The following is a 17630-nucleotide window of genomic DNA, read 5'->3' on the forward strand; positions in this document are numbered from 1 at the left end:
TTAAAGTATTTTGGATATTTTGTAAAACTATCTATCGATAAAATCAACATATATTTTAAAAATAACCAAAATGAGATATTTTTGTGAACCTTTGCATTGTTAAAATAATCAAGAAATTGGAACAAGTTGGTAAAGCTGCAACAGAATTTTAAAAATAAACTATACTTATAAAGCCTAAGAAGAAATCAATTAATACGTAAAAATTTACATTAAACTCCGTTTAAAAAATTGTATGTTATTTCTCATAACATGTTCTGTATTGTTGAAAGTACATATTTCTAGTTTTTGCTTTACAAAGATCTGTTCAACTTTGATCTTTGATTTTTTTTTTATATCTTGAATAATAACTGGATCTAGTGTTACGTGATATAAACATCGTAGTAATATACAAGTTAGCCCAGAAGAAACCTCGTGATTTTATCTGATAGATATCTTAGGAACGGATATAAATATTGAAATTCTGTAAACGCCATTGTTTTTAACGTGAAGAAGGAAGCTTAGTTGGACAGTGGACAAATAATGAATATCCAGTTTTTAAAAACTTTATTATAAACCTAAATTCTTCTTTAAATAAAATACACTATGAGACAAAAAACCCGGACCTGTAATTGGTCGAGCTTTTGTAAAAATATTCCAAAAAGCAAAACATTAATGTATTCGTTAACAGAAAACATAACTTTATTCTAAAACACGCGGAAACTGAAAAAAGTAACAAAAATTAAAACACTGAACGTTAGCATAAAATAACAATATAAAAATTAGTACAATCTTCAGATATTCTACACTGATAATCAGAGACAGAAAACTTAACCTAGTTGTTTCTGCAATCAAAATGTTAAATTATAGTTAAACATCTAAACAGAGAGCATCACATGTTAAAATAAGTACATGTCGGACAGAATATTTACTGTCAAAAAAAAGAACATGTCCGGGTAAAACCGTGCGTTTTGTAGAATTACATTAACCAAAATTGGTTAAATAAACATTATTTTGTTTTCCTCTGTTTTTTAAAACTAGTTACACAGCATATATCCCAAATAAAATTGTACATGAGTCAATAATATTTCTGATGTTGTGGAAACACAGTTACGTTGTAGTGTTTAGTGTTACATTAGATACACATATTAAAATTGGTATTCACCTATCACTGCGAAAGAACTTTAAATTTGCACTAAATATTGTTTTAACTTTTAAAATGTGAACGCATATTTACAAAATAAGTACATATTTGTTGAACTAATTTCACCCTTCTAATTACATTGTTTTAAAGTCAAAGTGTCTTGTCTTTGTTAAACAACGAAAGCACTACCGTCTGCACAGAGAACGGAACATGTTATAATATTGACAGTCCTCAGAAAGGCTACAAGTATGATCCTAAAGAATTTGATCGTAGCACTTTCTGTTTCACTAGAAATTTACGACGACTTTTGAGTGAGATTTTTTCTACTCGGGATCCATAAATTACGGACGATTGGGAGTGGTGCAGACGCTAGTCTTACTCACCACTCCTTTCATTTCACTTTCGTATAAGGCGGGGGAAAGGCGCGAAGCGAGCAATGACATGAATATTAAAAAAAATGCTAATTTATTGCTACAAAAGCTTCCTCACCTCTGAGGTGAGGAAGCTTTTGTAGCAAGCTCAATGAAGATTTATTTAATTTTTGTCTTTAATTTTTGGAGAACATGAGGAAAAATAAATTTTAGCGTTTCCTGAAAAGTCAAAAATAAATTCCTTAGTAATAATTTTTTAAGCAAGCTAAATTCAATCTTCAACCTAATATTTTTCGGACAGCCCGTATCTGCGCCTATGAATAATAATTATTATACGACAGTTTTTGGTGAAAAATGTTGGTTGTGCTTGATATTTAAAATTGCAAAGTAAACTGTTCGTTAGTTTCCAAGAAAGCCTATTTAATAATTTTCTATTGACATACAATGATGAAATCACAAAAGAAGACAAAAAAAAATTTGATTTAACACCTGTCAACAAAACTCTATACTTTTCTTGGCTATTATTCAAAAAGTAAAACATTTTACGGATTATGCTGGTCGAATACACGGGCTAGAAATCGAATTTAATGCTCACTAGAGAAGTAAGAAGTAAGTACATAAAAATACAGCAATGAAAATTTTAAGGCAGCTAGAATGCTGAAGTATATTTGTATATATGTCACAGGCTCGTCCTGTAAGCAGGGTATAATATACTTTAAAATTCAAAAAATGTATTAAGCTCATTGCTATGATATAAACTTATACATTTTTGTTTTGTACCAACATGTTTTAGCATGAATAAGCTAAAAAATATGTGTCGTGTATTATATGGAGTATACCTATCTCAGAGCAAATTTGAAAATTTATGGTTCATTTTGTAAGAATAACGGCTCCGTTAATGTATCGCGTGATCAGTTGAAAAAATCATTAAGTTAGTCTTAAATTTTACTTCGTTGGCGTAAGCTAAGAAAGTATTGTAATTTGTAAAATAGGGTCCATTGGACGAATAGCCACTTTTAGGTTTTCTTGACGTTTCATCACCCACTGAGCACGAAAAAAGTGGTCTCCCGTTTCCATCTGTCTGTAATGTGTCTATCTGTCTGTCTGTCTGTCTGTCTATCTGCCTGTCTGCCGTCTGTGTAGATTTTTATTAGGCAGATAATCTCCGAAACTACTAGACCGATTGTTGTCAAATTTTGCATGTATATTAGGAATGTAGGTGGCAAAACGGTAACCAAAATTTGTATAATCATTCCCACCACTAATGGGATGACGTCAACAACTAGCAATTTAGCTTTGAAACTGCACAACCAAGTGCTCTGAAATCTTCCAAACGTTTGCATGTTATCGTAATTACAGAAAATCGTAATAATAATATCGTATTAATCAAAATTTATTCGTATATACCCTCCCAAAAATTGAATGACGTCATATCAAAATTTTGCCGAATAAATCCTCTCTGCATATGCAAGACACTATAATCTATATTTGTGGTGCACTATACCTATATAATGTTCATGATGTCGTCACAACATATTATGATGGAAAAACTCACATGAAACAAATGCGTAGCACGTTTCTTTACCTTTACTTTAACATTACATACTTACATATCTTTATTTTAACTTATAAAGGTTCTCATAAAAAAATAAAATTCGCAAAATCGTTAATTATAATTTTTCAAATAACCTGGATTTGTTGTATTGTAGGGCTTCAGGGGCGAGGGAAGTTCTCTTGAAATAACGTTTGACCAGTTTTTTTGAACATTGTCAAGCATGTCTGTAATAAACTTAAAATTTAATCGTTGATACCTGATAACGCAAAATGATACAGCCTAACGTAGCTTTACGCTATGATAAAATGAACGCTTTTCACCAATTTTACCAAATCTCAATTATATACAACAGTATGGATTAATAAAACACAGCGTTTTCCGTTATATTTTATTCTACTAAAGAAACAACTAAACTAGTAAATTTTTCTAAAATTTTCAGTAGTTTTATAACAAAAATTGAACAACAATACAGGAAACAGTTCACTGCGAGAAAAGAAATATACGAAAAACTAAGTCTAAAATTATTTAGATACATACCTATCAACATACAAGTACTGAAACAGAACGCAGTGCTGCGTTTCCAGAATTTTGAGTTTAGATAGGCATACAGTTTTTGATTTATCTAATCAATAAAGCTAATTAATTCATGTGTTTTTTTAACATTTTGTAGTTTCAACAAGAAAAATGTAGGTATTATTAAAGCACCAACAAGCATAGTTATGGACAAACACGAAAAAAAAAAATAATGGGGGTATAAACGGATAAATTTTAATTAACTATGTACCATGCTTACGAGATAACTTTAAAACGTTTTTTTTTTACGACAGAAGATTCGCAGTTTCAATGTTAAATTGTAAAATATTGATACACAATTTTGATTTTTTTTATATATATATAAACCACAAGTGTAGGAATATCTTATTTTACAAAATTTAAATCACATTTACAATGCACATTTTGAGGTGACGTCATTAGATTATTGGGGATAACTAGACCAATTTTGGTTACTATTTTATCATCTAATCGATATTCCTAAAATGCATATAAAATTTGACGATAATTGGTCGCAGAGATTATCGACACGGACGCCAAACAGGCAGATAGACGACCGGCGACAAACGACAGACACATGAGAGACCGATTATATCGTACGTCGAGAAAACATGAAAGTAGGCATTCACCGTATAGACTCTATTAGATACAATACTTCCTCAGCTTATGATCGGGAAATAAAAAAGAACCGTTCTATAGATTTTACGATAAACCATAAAATTTGTTTTTATATAATTTATTTTTTACCATATCGCGTAAATGTAATAATGTCAGCAAATTTGTGGAAGGGACGAACGCTTTAATTCTGACTAACATTTATAATGTTCATAACTTTAAATTGTGCAGAAATTTTCAAAATCTTATAAAGTTTTGAACCTATACATCTGTATAATAAAATCGTTAATAGACAGATGACAGACAGACGAAAACGGAAGACCAACTTTTTCATGTTATAGATGCTATAAACCGTCCCCAAAGAGACCCTATTACACAAACCTCATTTGACATACACCTGTTAAAACTTTTATGACTTTAGCGGCTTAAGCCAAAGCACCCTTAGAAGTCAAACTGGCCATTGTAAGGTTTGTGGACCCGAACCGCAAGATTATTACTGTCCATTGTTGGCATTATGTAGCTGTGAACTGAGTTAAGTAATACAATAGTCAATTTGACTTATAAGGGTGCTTTGGCTTAAGCCTCTTAAGTCATAAAAGTTTTAACAGATGCATGTCAAATGAGGTTACTTTGCAATACTTCCTTAACTTACGTTTGAAAAGTAAAAGTAGGAAAATGTGTACCAGATATATAATGACTAATAAACCACCAAACCATCTCATTCTTACCATTCAAATAATTTTTCAGACATTTCGGAAATAAACTATGTATTATGTTATAGAAACACATGATTAGGTTGATTATCTGATTAGATAAGTTAATATTGTTACATGGAGTTCCATTTACTTTAATCTGTTGTTGTATATCTATCCATAAGGCACATTTTCATGATCATATAAGTATTAAATATCTAAAAATAGTGCTGTCTTTTTTGATTTGGATTTTACTTCCTTCACGAGAGATTTCAACCTTCATTCGTCTCGTAAACATGTTTTAAAAGTTTCATATGTAAAAACAGTCTTAAATCAGAAACATATTCTGTAATCGCCATAAAAAAAAACATTCCACAAAATTAATGACTATCTTGCAAAGGTATTTTACAAATTTCGCAAGCTTGTAACGGGAACAACTTCTAGATAAATATTCTCTTGTCCACAATCCACCTTGAATATTGTTGTAGATAACACGAAGTCAAGGTCAGACACGCACATGTCTACCATAAGTATTCCCACTGATACAATTACTTACAAGAAATGCAAATAAAATTAACGGTATAATGTAACAATAATTTTAGATCCATTTCACCAATCATTTCAAAAGCGCAACTAATAACTTTGTAGCTGCGTTCATAAAAGCAGTCACGCAGATCATCATCGTTGTTCTAGATTATCATAATGATCACCGATCACAATTTGTCAGTCAGCCCCAAAACTAGACGAAATTATTTTCGTTTTTGACGACTTTCGCTATCGATATAGAGGGATATTTTCACAAATGTGAAAACTATACCGGTCCTGCCCTCGACTCCATTCTAGCATTCTTTGTTAGCACTTAACAAAAGAACGATTAGAATAGGTCCATGACGTCACTAGACCCTCATGCAGCTGTCAGTAAAGTGATCCCGGTCCAGAAGCTGTCAAGGGAATCAAAATCATCACCGCCTTTTTTATAATGGCCGTCTTCGGGCCCCTCTCTCGGCGGAAGCCAAACATTAAAAACATTCTTTTAATACAACAATAAAAATACAAGAATAGACGTTTGCAGAAGACACAATTATATTTAGAATTCCGTTTTTGCGAGTAAATTTAGAACGGGATTCTGCCGAGAGCCTCTTTCGAAAATAAGAGAAAATCGTTGCGAGAGGGATTTTATTCAGCCCCTAGGGTTTCAGAACTCGGTAAGGTTTATGACCCAATATTAACTGTCTCCAATAATAATTTATGTTAATGGCTTTCGGGCCGGCAGCAAGCTACCAGGGAACTGAGACCGCGACAGTTGGTACTGAAACGCAGTGAAAAGTGGAAGTGTCGTGCTCAGTTTGCGCCACCAAAAGGGCACACTTTGAATTTTATCCAACTCAGAGCCAACATCATGGTAAGAGATATAGCTCTATCGGTCCATGAAGTAACAACTAAATAAATCACGCCGAAGATGAATATATTAAAATATATTACGGCGAAAAAAACGACGCACGAATTTTGATATAAAATCTTGGACCCCCGAACATATTCTCCTCATTATTTTTCACTTGATAATTTTAATTAATTCCATTAAAACATATGTTGCTTTGATGCATTCCACGCGATGAAATTTTTAATTAAAAACCAGGGGTGAATATATTCACCAGCCGGTAGCTTAACGGTGAATTAAGTACAGATTACGGGGTAAAGCTCTAAAGCTCACGAAGCACAAAACTCAGACTTTTTGTTAAAATAAAGTTTATAAATCGATTGGCGCCATCTAAGCAATGTTTATGTGTGTAAAAACGCGCGCATGAGCCATTTTGCGCATGACCAGAATTTTGCTACTCTAATCAATACGAAAAATTAGCATATCCGTTAAATAATTCTTCACTTAATTAAAGCAATAAAGCCTAAAAATTTGGTCGCTACTAAATACCGCCATGGTTTATTAGCACGGATATTTTATTCATTTTCGTTTTAACTGTAATGAAATTAGAAGAATTTTGATCGCGTTTCTGTTTTCTTTCTGCATTTGCTTCGCTAAGAATTAATTGCAAAATAACAATTGTGGGTGGCGACAAATACTCTAGATTAATAGTATTGCCAAATGCCACGACTGTGAGGTCAGTTTTATTCTGGTTTTGTGGGAGTTAGTTGAAAACGGTGACATCCTTGGCATGAATTAACAAGAGTTCTGTTGTTTCTGCCAATTTACCGGGTTCCGATTACGATTCTTTAATTGGGTGATTCTCCTCAAATTTAAGTTGCGACTACGAATAACAAAATATAGAAATATTTTTCCTTTTTCAGTAAAAAAAAATTTCATAAAAATTTAATAACGGATGCGGCGATATTAGTTTTCAGTTTTTGCCATCATTTGCTTATGAGTTAGTAACTCGTTTCATGACTGGAGATAATTTTGCGTTAGCTAATTCTAGGGATGGATTCTACCAACAGATGGTATTATCCCATTAACATAATTAATTCGTAACCTGTGTAGATAAGCAGAAAGAAGACTCATGTTCGCAGCAATTATTTCTAAATATATACTCATAGTCGCCTTTATCACTCACAAGATTGTAGATTAAATATTTTTGAGGATTAATTGTTATAATTTTATGATTCGGAAATTATTACTCTTCATTGAGAGGATCTTTGTAAATATTAGTTGTAATTTTAGTTATATAGCAAGGTCAAAAGGTCAACCAATCAGTGCAGTAAGTTTGACCTTGGTTGCAAAAAATATGGGCGTTTCTTAGTCAACTCGGCAAGTGTTTCTCTCAATAATGTGAAAACAAATAAAACAATAAATAAGCTGAAAGGTTAACCAGTTTGTGGGAAGGTATCGTTGACAGTTTCCGCAAAATTTCACTTATTAAGGTACATCCGATATTTCTTCTGTTTGCTTTCTTCATTAATCCGGTGATTTTCTCGTAAATCTGTCGATATTTTGTGGTACAGATGCAAATTTCTAAAATCTAGCTTCTAGACCATGCATTTATATTTAAAAAATCTTGAAAAAACAGACGAGTTATGTTTATATTTACTATTAAACGCTAAAGATAATAAATCATTAGAAAGAACACTTTCAGGCGCTTTTAATTAAGTTCGAAAATGATTAAAAATTATACTTTTGTTATTTCAGGTTTTTATATCTTAGTTATATTTTTAATTTAATTGAATTTTTATAAAAATTATCCCTGATAATGTACCGTCTATGTAAATTTTAAAACGTAATCTTACTACAGTCCTAAGTAATTAATAAAACAGTCAGTAACTTTTGCTATATTTCTGGGCTTCCAAATTGAATATTTTACAACTACGTCCATAAAATAAACATAAAATTAATAAAAGTTCTGGACTTTTTTGAAGTCACTTTAAAATTTAAAACGCTCCACATTCAAATTTTTTATAAATCAGTGTTACATGCAATAACTGACTGGTTAAGTTTAGGGTAACGTCTTTAATAATAAACCTTTTACAGTTTATGTGCACAATTTGGAAGATTCATAAAAATATTGTACACAGTAATTACTATAATGTATGTAAATAACAGTTATTAATGCTAATATCGGTTTCTATAACACTAAAAAAACCATTTTGCGTGTCTTAATGAAACTAGTATTTAAACTATTAAACATACCTACAATTAGTTTTTGCACCGCAAATTTGCCTTCAAAATATACCTAATGAAGTATCGACATATATCAAATACCAAATTTAATGATACCTATGTTGAACAATTAGGCTAATAACGTTCTTACAGTGGTAATTGCATTTACACATGGAAGTATGATTCAATTAAGCTGTGCTTAAGTGGCAAGCATATGTAAAGCTCTAAATAGAATGTTATTAGCATAACCCCACATTGTTGTATTAAATAAAAAGTCCGTTTTACATTAAAAGGTTGGGAAGGGCAGCTTCTCTATGATTCTTTTGTTTCCATGATTATTATACAAGTCACTTGGTAATGCAAAAGTGTAACACACAGGTGAAAAATAGTTTTTTTGTTACCTCTGAAATAGTCTGACACTGTACTTGTTTGTAATTTAATTTTGAAACAATTGAAAAAATAGAACTTCAAACTTAACTTTAAGTTAACCTTCTATAAAATAAAGAAACAATTTGTTAAATAACAGATATTAAAAACTGTTTGTTAACTTCGAATTTCAAGTACTAGACTAAGTTAAAAACTGTGCGTGGTCATGTGAAATAATTAAGTAGGAATGAGTCCGTAAATTTAATAATTATTTTCAAGTTAAAGAGAAAAAGTCTTATTTTGAGTGTATACTTCTGTGGATTGAAAAAATAAAGAAAATTCAACAAAATCACTAAAATAGTCAACAACTATTTAAATGGACTAATTAAAATGTTGTTTCTTTCTTCCAAGTATTATATTTTACAAGCTGAAATAAAATAAAATCATCTCTTGTTGTCAACGTTTTTGCTATTCTATTTTTGTTGTTAAGTACACGGGAGGATTAAGCGAAATTCAAAGTTCTTGATAAAAATACAGTGCGACAACGGCGCACACATATTTGGCGGGGGAGGCGGTAAATGAGCACCGCCAATCCCTTCCGCACATGCGCTGTACAGTAATTTACAGATTTAGTGTTTATTGCTACGAGTTGACTTGACAGTAATGAAAGCACAGTTGCCACGTAGTGCAACCTTGAGTATTAGTGACGTCATAAATTCGGAGACGAGAGGAATTTTTGGCGAAAAAAATCTAAAGTTTGCCTGTTTTATTTATGTTTTCCAAATCTGCACAATTTAAAGGCGAGTATAACCCATTGTATTTTTGTGTAGGTACTGAAATGGCTCGACTAAAAAATGAGATTAAAAGTTTGAGTTCAAAAAACTTTTCGTGAGTACAAACAAATTAATTTTGAATATAAAAGGTAAATGACGCAATATATATTCATGAGATTATAAGTAAGTACATATCGATACATTTTTTCTGGTATGCGTGTAAACAGTTAAAATATAAAGACTGCTGAAATAGTAGAAATAATGGTAACTGTCAAAGCATATTCTTCAATAAAACCTTTGTTACGATTTTTGAAAGAATGTAATTTACTTTCTAAGATAAATTGTAAAAGGACCAAATTTGCTTTTTTTTAATATATTCGTAATTAAACGATAACCCTGGATGAGTAAATTTTAATTTAGGTTAAAAAAATTTCAAATCATTTAGTAGCTGTAGACATTATCATTTAAATTAAATAAATCCTCCTCGAACAAATGGGACCTGATGGAAACTTGCATTTTCGTATTTCACCAGCGCGTCAGTACACTGTGCGTTACCTAAATGTGTATTGGCAGTATGCATTTTATAAAATACTGATCAATAAGTTCAGTACTTTGAAAAATACATTTTAAATCAAATGTTTTTGATGCCAAATAAAAAACCATGTTCTAGAAATGATGAAAATAAATGCGTTTTAAATACAGCACAGTTTGCAGTTGTTCGAGTTATTAAAGCTATCTTATTTTTAAAGGTCACTCTCACTATTTAAGTTTTTTTGGATATTTGGACCTACTTTATAATAACTGCGTCACTAACAAATTTACAATTGCACTAATGTCAAAGTTACGTGTATAAAAAAGCATGTTGTTGTAAATAAGTTCCATTTTACGGCAATATATTTTTATGACATCACCGTTGCAAATGTTCGCGTCCCACTTCCACATTGCTGAACCTATCTGTCTTAAATTTATCAATATAAAAGCATACTCCACCTACTCCAATACTTATAGATCCCCTCGACCACCCACTTCTGTTTTTATTAATAATTCAATAATGAACCCACTTAGTGCATGAAAAATTAACCCAACAGATCACCTACCTATTCGCGTTTTGCCGTCGTCAATGCCGCTGCAAAAGCTGTGACTAATCAAAACACAAAACTAAATACTAAAATGCTATTTTCCTGACCTATCCAAGATTTCTCGATGCATTGTTGCACGTTAACAGAATACAGATAGTGCATGGCATGACACAGCGCAATACCAGACCCGACCTGTCCTAACAGACGTTAAGATTAATGACATTGTATTCTGAATTGCTGTACTATACCGTCTTCAAGCAAATAGTACCGTAGAAATCGATCAAAACCACAGTCATTGTCCTTCAGGCTGCCAGTAACTGGGTTATTGGGCATCGGCATCAAGTGCAGCGTTTTTTCGCGGTTAAAAATGCAGTACCAGCTGGAGAAGCGCCAAATTGCTGAAAAGTAGAGCGGTCGTTAATTTTACGGACGGGGCTTAAGTTACATATGCAACTACTGGTAGCGTGAATAAGGGTGTGAAACAATAAAATTTTTATGTAAATGTAGCATGTAGTTTTATTTTAAATGTAGGACTTAAAATTATTCGAAAGTCGTTCCTACAAGCGAGGATATATCGAGTAATTTATCCAGTGTATATTTCATACGTGGAGTTCCGATGTTTAATAGCTGATCTTTTTTATCATTTACGGTTTATTTGATGTTTGTTGATATAAATGATACTATCATAGTCATAATGCTCTTACATGTTTAAACGTATGTACTTATCAGACACCTTCGTACTTTCCGACCTTAAGCTAGCATTCATCGAACGGCTACTCGTGTTTTCTCGGCGTTTCGTGACCCCTACGGTATGAAAAAATAGGTCCCCCGTTTCCGTTTGTCTGTCGTCTGTGTCGACATTTATATTTGTCTCCGAAACTAATGGACTAATTGTTGTCAAATTTTATACTTAGATGTTTTATTATATAGTAAAAGGCTAACCATAGTTTGTTCCGAGACACAGTTCTGAATTGGTAATGGTATTTAAATTCTATACAATAATATTCTCCAGTGTGAATCCGCCCTAATGTTTATTTTTGGCCTCCAGATTTTCACAAATAAAAAAATCAAATTGTACAATCTTTCATACTACATAATATAAGAACGCTATATGCCGAATAATTTAATTGGTTAGAACATTGCGGTAATAACACGAAGGTGGCGGGTTCGATCCCCTTGTGAGCCACTTTTTATCTTACATTGTGTATTATCTAAGTACATTAAAAAAAACTGAATTGGTTAGGTTGTACTTCACTAATTTTTAAAACATGGGATGCAAAAATGGACGCAGGATGCAGATTGAACCCTTTGTGCCGGAGTTATTTGTTTTAAGGTTAAAAACAGTGGAAAAGCAATGCAGAAATTTTGTAAAATTTGATAACGTAATACAAAATTAAATACTTATATCATATTACATTAGTAAAAAAATATAGCGCTGAACCTCTGTTAAATATAGCAACAGAAATACAAAGAGATCGAGAAAAGTAACCAAAGTTATTTGTTAAATGTCGAGTTGACAATATTAAAGTTTAATGTTAAATAATTATGCACACTATTTTTAGGACGTAAAAGAAATCAAACGAAATTTACATTTAAAAAACACTTTGATTTCCAAAAGCTGAAAATGTTATCCATCGTTTTCTATACATTAGCGGACGCGTTGTTTCATATTTTCAGAAACCCAGGCTAGCATTTCAGGCGTAAAAATTTCCAATTGTCTGGTAGTAGCTATTTGCAATTCCTGCAAGTTTTGTGATCGATTTTTGTATATATTATTCTTGAGACACGAAAAAAGGAAAAGTCGGGACTTGACCTGAATGGCCATACATTTTTACTTTATTCTATTACTATCGTAAAATTTGTTGAAAAAGTTTAGGGTCTGAATTGTTGTATGGGCAGTTACATTGTCATAGTGTAGCTCTTCTTCATTTATTTGTTCTATAAAAGGTGTAAGAATTTCATTGACATAGAAATGTAAATTTATATTTTCATGAGAAGGAAGGTATACTAACTGTTCGCAAAACAGCACCCAAAGATCAAATTTAATTGGGTAAAGGGGCATCGCAAGAAATACATACAACTCATATTTTTATAGTGTCCATAACTATCATGAACATGATCAAACCAAGTTTCAGCGGGGAAAAATGTGATGCCTAAAATTTCATTTCGTCATTGTTGAGACAGTCCAAAAACTAGTCAGAATAATACTTTTGGCGACGTTGAAAGTTTGGCGGTAAAGCGGAACTTTATATGGAAACATTTTCAACTTCTTTTTTATTTATAAATAAATTATTGGCTAAGTCTTGGAATTGATATGGACGGTGTTTCTTCCATAATGGCTCTTTTTTTTGGTACTACCTCTGATATTTTTATTTTTTGTTTTGTTTCAACACTTTCACTTTCTCCAAATAATTTTATACTATTTTTACAACTTGATAAACATCGTCTAGCTTCTCCCAAAATTTAATTTAATAAATTATTATGTTTTTAATTTAGGACAATATCGGGGTATAGGTACAGGGTACAGCTTATTTTTTTAAATTATTTTTTCGTAAGTAGATAATAATTGAAAAATTGCAATTTTTAAAGCCTAATTAGTTAATTACCCTTCTCATATGATTTTAGATTTATATCTTATTTTATTTTTGACAATTTAAATCGTTAGTTAAATTACCGTCACCAAGAAAATGTGCAGATGATGATGAAGATTATTGCTATTAATATATCACTGATATTTATAAGCAATGAAGAGAATAAAATAAGAAAATAAAAACAATATTTAAATCAATATTTAAATGTATTAGTGAAGTATCCTTGTGTTTATTAAAATTATTAAAAACAGTTTTTAATGTTTAATATTCCTATTATTGTTTTTAAAGTTGGATTATGTGAACGTGCCAGTTCGTTCGTTTAGCCCGGTGTTGTCTTCTCCCTTTCTGTAGTCTATCGATTTTCGTTGCCATTAGGTTACTTCCCTTATTTCTTCATGTAGAAGATCTGCATTCTTTTATTTTCGTTTTTCTAGTCAACAGATGAATCAGTTATTGTATATGAACTGTCCATATAACCATATATTACTCAATATTATGTACAAAAGCAGAAGATTTGCTATTGTGAGAAGTGTTTCGTCCGGATATGTAAAAATATAAAGTAATTTCTCAACTAACTGTTTTATTTTCTAGAGAATGAACCTACATACATATCTAATGATTAAAAAATACGTATGCAATTATAACTCCGAAAGTATGAATTATTTGTCCTAGCACTTATTTATTTTTAAATGATTGACATCCCCGTAACCTGTTAAAATAGGTAATAACCGTTTAAAAAATATGTGAAAAAGTTTCTGACCACAGTGCGCAACTGACCCTTACCTCTTAGGTAGTGTGCGTGCGACTGTCCTGTGGGATTTGAACCATTTGCAGACTTTTTGACCACGGCGCGCAACCGATGCATGCCCAACTAAACCATTGTGAAATTAAACGTTTTTGTTCAATTTCATTTCGTCTGTTTTGTCGACTGTTTGTTTAATTATGTTTTATTTTATTTTCTAAACCTGAAAATATGTCATTTTTAAATTGTGAATATGACAATGGCTACGTTAGAAATTTGTTTCAACAACAAGAACAAATACTAATGCTAATTCTGTAAATTCAGACTATAAAATAAATATTGAGGTAATAGATAATAATCATTCAGAGATATTTAAAGATATTTTTTGTAAAATTTGATTTGTTTCACTTGTTTCAAGTATTGAGTCGTACAGTTACTATAGGTCAACAATTGTGGTGAAAAAATAAAAATATAAAATTTGGAACATTAAATATTTTGAGCTTTCATCTTAATCGATGTTTCTCAAGATGTCTACATTTTCAGTTTCTCCTTTTAGAGACATTTATAAATTCAATTAAATCATATTGAATGCAAATAGTAATAATAGTAGATTACACAATAAGCTTTATAAACGCCTCTGTATATCACGTGCGGTGGGAAGCTAAGCGAGTGTTTAAAAATGAGTATCTAGAGAAGTTTGTAAACATGTTATAACAAAAAATTAACTCATTTATGTTAAAAAAAAGTGAGTACTCTTCTAGGAAGTAATGATTTTTTATTTTCTAGAAGAGTACAACTGTCACTTTTTGTCTATACAAATTAGTTAATTTTTATATAGATTGTCCTTGTCTACATAATATTGTAAATTTTTTATATCTAGAATTAGTGATAGATAGGTACTGTCAGACTTTTTGCTGTCACTTTGTGATGTGCAGTATATATCTTGTTTATCATTATTATTATTTACAGTTTGATTCTATAAGATTTAGATTTCCATGTTTTTTTTTATATATTTTTTTTAATTTCACCGAATTTATCATTTTCTAACTTTGTGTTTATCATGATTGTGTGATACTATCTTTATTTTTTTTAAATCATCGTATGTTTAGATTTTTTGGATCAAAGAGAAACATTACATATTATTTAATGGCTTACCCTTTAATATAAAGGTGATTTGTTTCTACGTTTGTACTTATATGAACTTATACAGTGTTGTTAAAAAGTAAGTAGTTGAATATCTAGAGAACGGTTAGTTAGTTCGTCTGGAAATTTGGGTTACACTTAAAAATACTCAAGCTCTATTTTCTGTAATATTTTAAAATTTAAACTTCATTTGTTTTCAGGATGCAAGGCTAACTCCATTTTTTTTAATAACACCACTAGTCAAATCGTCAATTTATGAATAGATAGATTTTTTTCTGAATTCAGAACTGTAAACCATACTTTGTTTTCACCTAAAACGGCAAATAAAATGATAAATTACTTATTTATTATGAATAAATTCTAAAATAGAAAATTGTTGTTAGCTTTGAAAATACTGTCATCGATTTGCCCGTGTTTATTGAAAAGCAAACTTCTACATCCAGGTTTAAGAATATTTCAGTAAAACACTAAAATGGCACCATTCACAGAAACTGAACGAATAGAAGTCTTGATGATGGTAGTTAGTTCTTCTTCATTAACGGAAATTTAACGTCTGACAATTACCTCCAACTTTTGCAAAAAAGTATTATTCGTTGACGGATAATATTTCCCAACTATGAAAACCCAAATTTACTTGCAGAGTCTATCTGGTCGGACGTCAAGTACGGTATTACTTGAATGAAACTTTTCCTGGAAGGTGGATACGACGAAGGGGAGCAGTTGATTGGACAGCTAGGTCACCCGATTTAACCCCACTTGACTTTTTTCTGTGGGGTTATGTAAATATAATGGATTTTATGCTAACAGACCACAAAGCATCGAAGAACTCTAGGAAAGAATATTAAATGTGGTTGATGATATTGCTCTTAATATTCTATTACATACATTTGAAAACTTTGTACAACGCATTTCCTATTACCAGGAAGTAAATGGAGAACATTTCGAACATTTGTTGTAAAATTATTGTTTTTAAATGTTAATGTAATGTTTTATTTAAATTTTTCTAAAAGCTTTTCTAACAATGTATTCACTATTTGCAATCATTAAATCGGAGTATTGCTATTTCTAGAAAATTTGGTAAATTATTTGGAAACAGCATTTAAATCAATTTATTATGCTGGTATCTTTATTTCAGTTTGTGTACCCTCAATTCTATATTTTTTACAATGATTGGGCACTAGTATCACTTTTGAATAAAGTGTTCTACACCGGGACTGATAGTTTTGTCAAGGTTAGCTACGATTTTCTGATCTTCAGTATTTTTATTTTGACAATTTATTTCACTATGTAGAGAAAAAATAAAATAATCCATGCGTTACATTTCTGAATTCGAAAAAATGTACTATTTAAAAACAGAACATTTGACTACTAGTGTTATCTAAAAAAATCAAGTTAGATGATTTGAAAAAATTGCAGAAAATAGAACTTGAGTATTCCTAGGAATAGCCCAAATTTCAAAAAGATTCAACAAAGCTAGCGACCCTGTATAAACTTTATGAAGTTATAAATATTTTCATTCAGTACTAACAAAATCTCTACTTAGGATCCCAGGCAAAGAGCTCATCATTGTCCTTACCACGGTCTAGTGATAACTTATACCGAATGCCGATTTTTGAAACTATTTGAAAGAGTCTACCTGTACGACGTACAAGAAAGAATTGAAAAGTGAAGATGGCGGTTATTTTTATATATTTTTTTTTTATATTTTAGGCATGTTTTGAAGATCTCATTATTTTTCACGTATAATATTCAGTCAAATATGTATAAATATGTAACAAGTGTCTTTTAAAATGGAGTTCTTTTGCTAAATGCAAAAAAAAGGAAAGATGACGCAATGTGAATTTAAAAATAGTTTTATTCTCACGTCACCTTACAAACGCATACTTTAGTGTAGGCTTTGTTAGACCCAGTTCTCTGTTGTTAATTTCATTCATATTTGGTCATTCGAGAGGCACGTATGTATTCAGGTTTCATCAAACTAAAATTAAAAATGCCAACAGTTGTAACTTCATAAAAAAAACATTTCAATAAATTATAAATATAGAAATGTTTGCCCGATTACATAAAAAATATTTTGCAGACTTTCTGTTCCTTTATTTATTTCTCACTTTGAAATATTTCTTCGACGACTTGGAATAAAAAACCATGTATTTATATATTATTACAAGTTCCATAGAATTGTCAGCATTTTGATTGGGAACTAAAATTGATTCCGTCGCCTCGTGACCGATCCGATCTACGTTTAGATATTCCGGTACACTATTTGTGAACTTCAGCCAACACCTGGTATTCATTTTCATATAATAAATGACACCTGTGCGATTCATTCCGAAATTTTGCCACAATAGGTAAAGCAACAATCATATGCTTCCGTGAATTTTTATTTACATATATCGCAACAGTACGTAGCGCAGATTGACTGAAAAA

At 31.1% G+C, this 17630-nt stretch overlaps 1 long non-coding RNA gene across 1 annotated transcript in view; it reads left to right on the forward strand.

The window, feature by feature from the left end:
- The first annotated feature begins 6208 nt into the window (after positions 1 to 6208).
- Positions 6209 to 17630, forward strand: part of LOC135129162 (uncharacterized) — a 37286-nt gene continuing 25864 nt past the window's right edge. The window contains exon 1 of the long non-coding RNA XR_010280519.1: positions 6209 to 6307. This is a non-coding gene — a long non-coding RNA (uncharacterized LOC135129162). The remainder of the gene's footprint in view (positions 6308 to 17630) is intronic.

The sequence above is a fragment of the Zophobas morio genome, unplaced genomic scaffold, assembly GCF_036711695.1.
Source record: "Zophobas morio isolate AGI-343-1 ecotype UQ-CSIRO unplaced genomic scaffold, CSIRO_AGI_Zmor_V1 ptg000014l, whole genome shotgun sequence".
Taxonomy (NCBI): Eukaryota; Metazoa; Arthropoda; class Insecta; order Coleoptera; family Tenebrionidae; genus Zophobas; species Zophobas morio.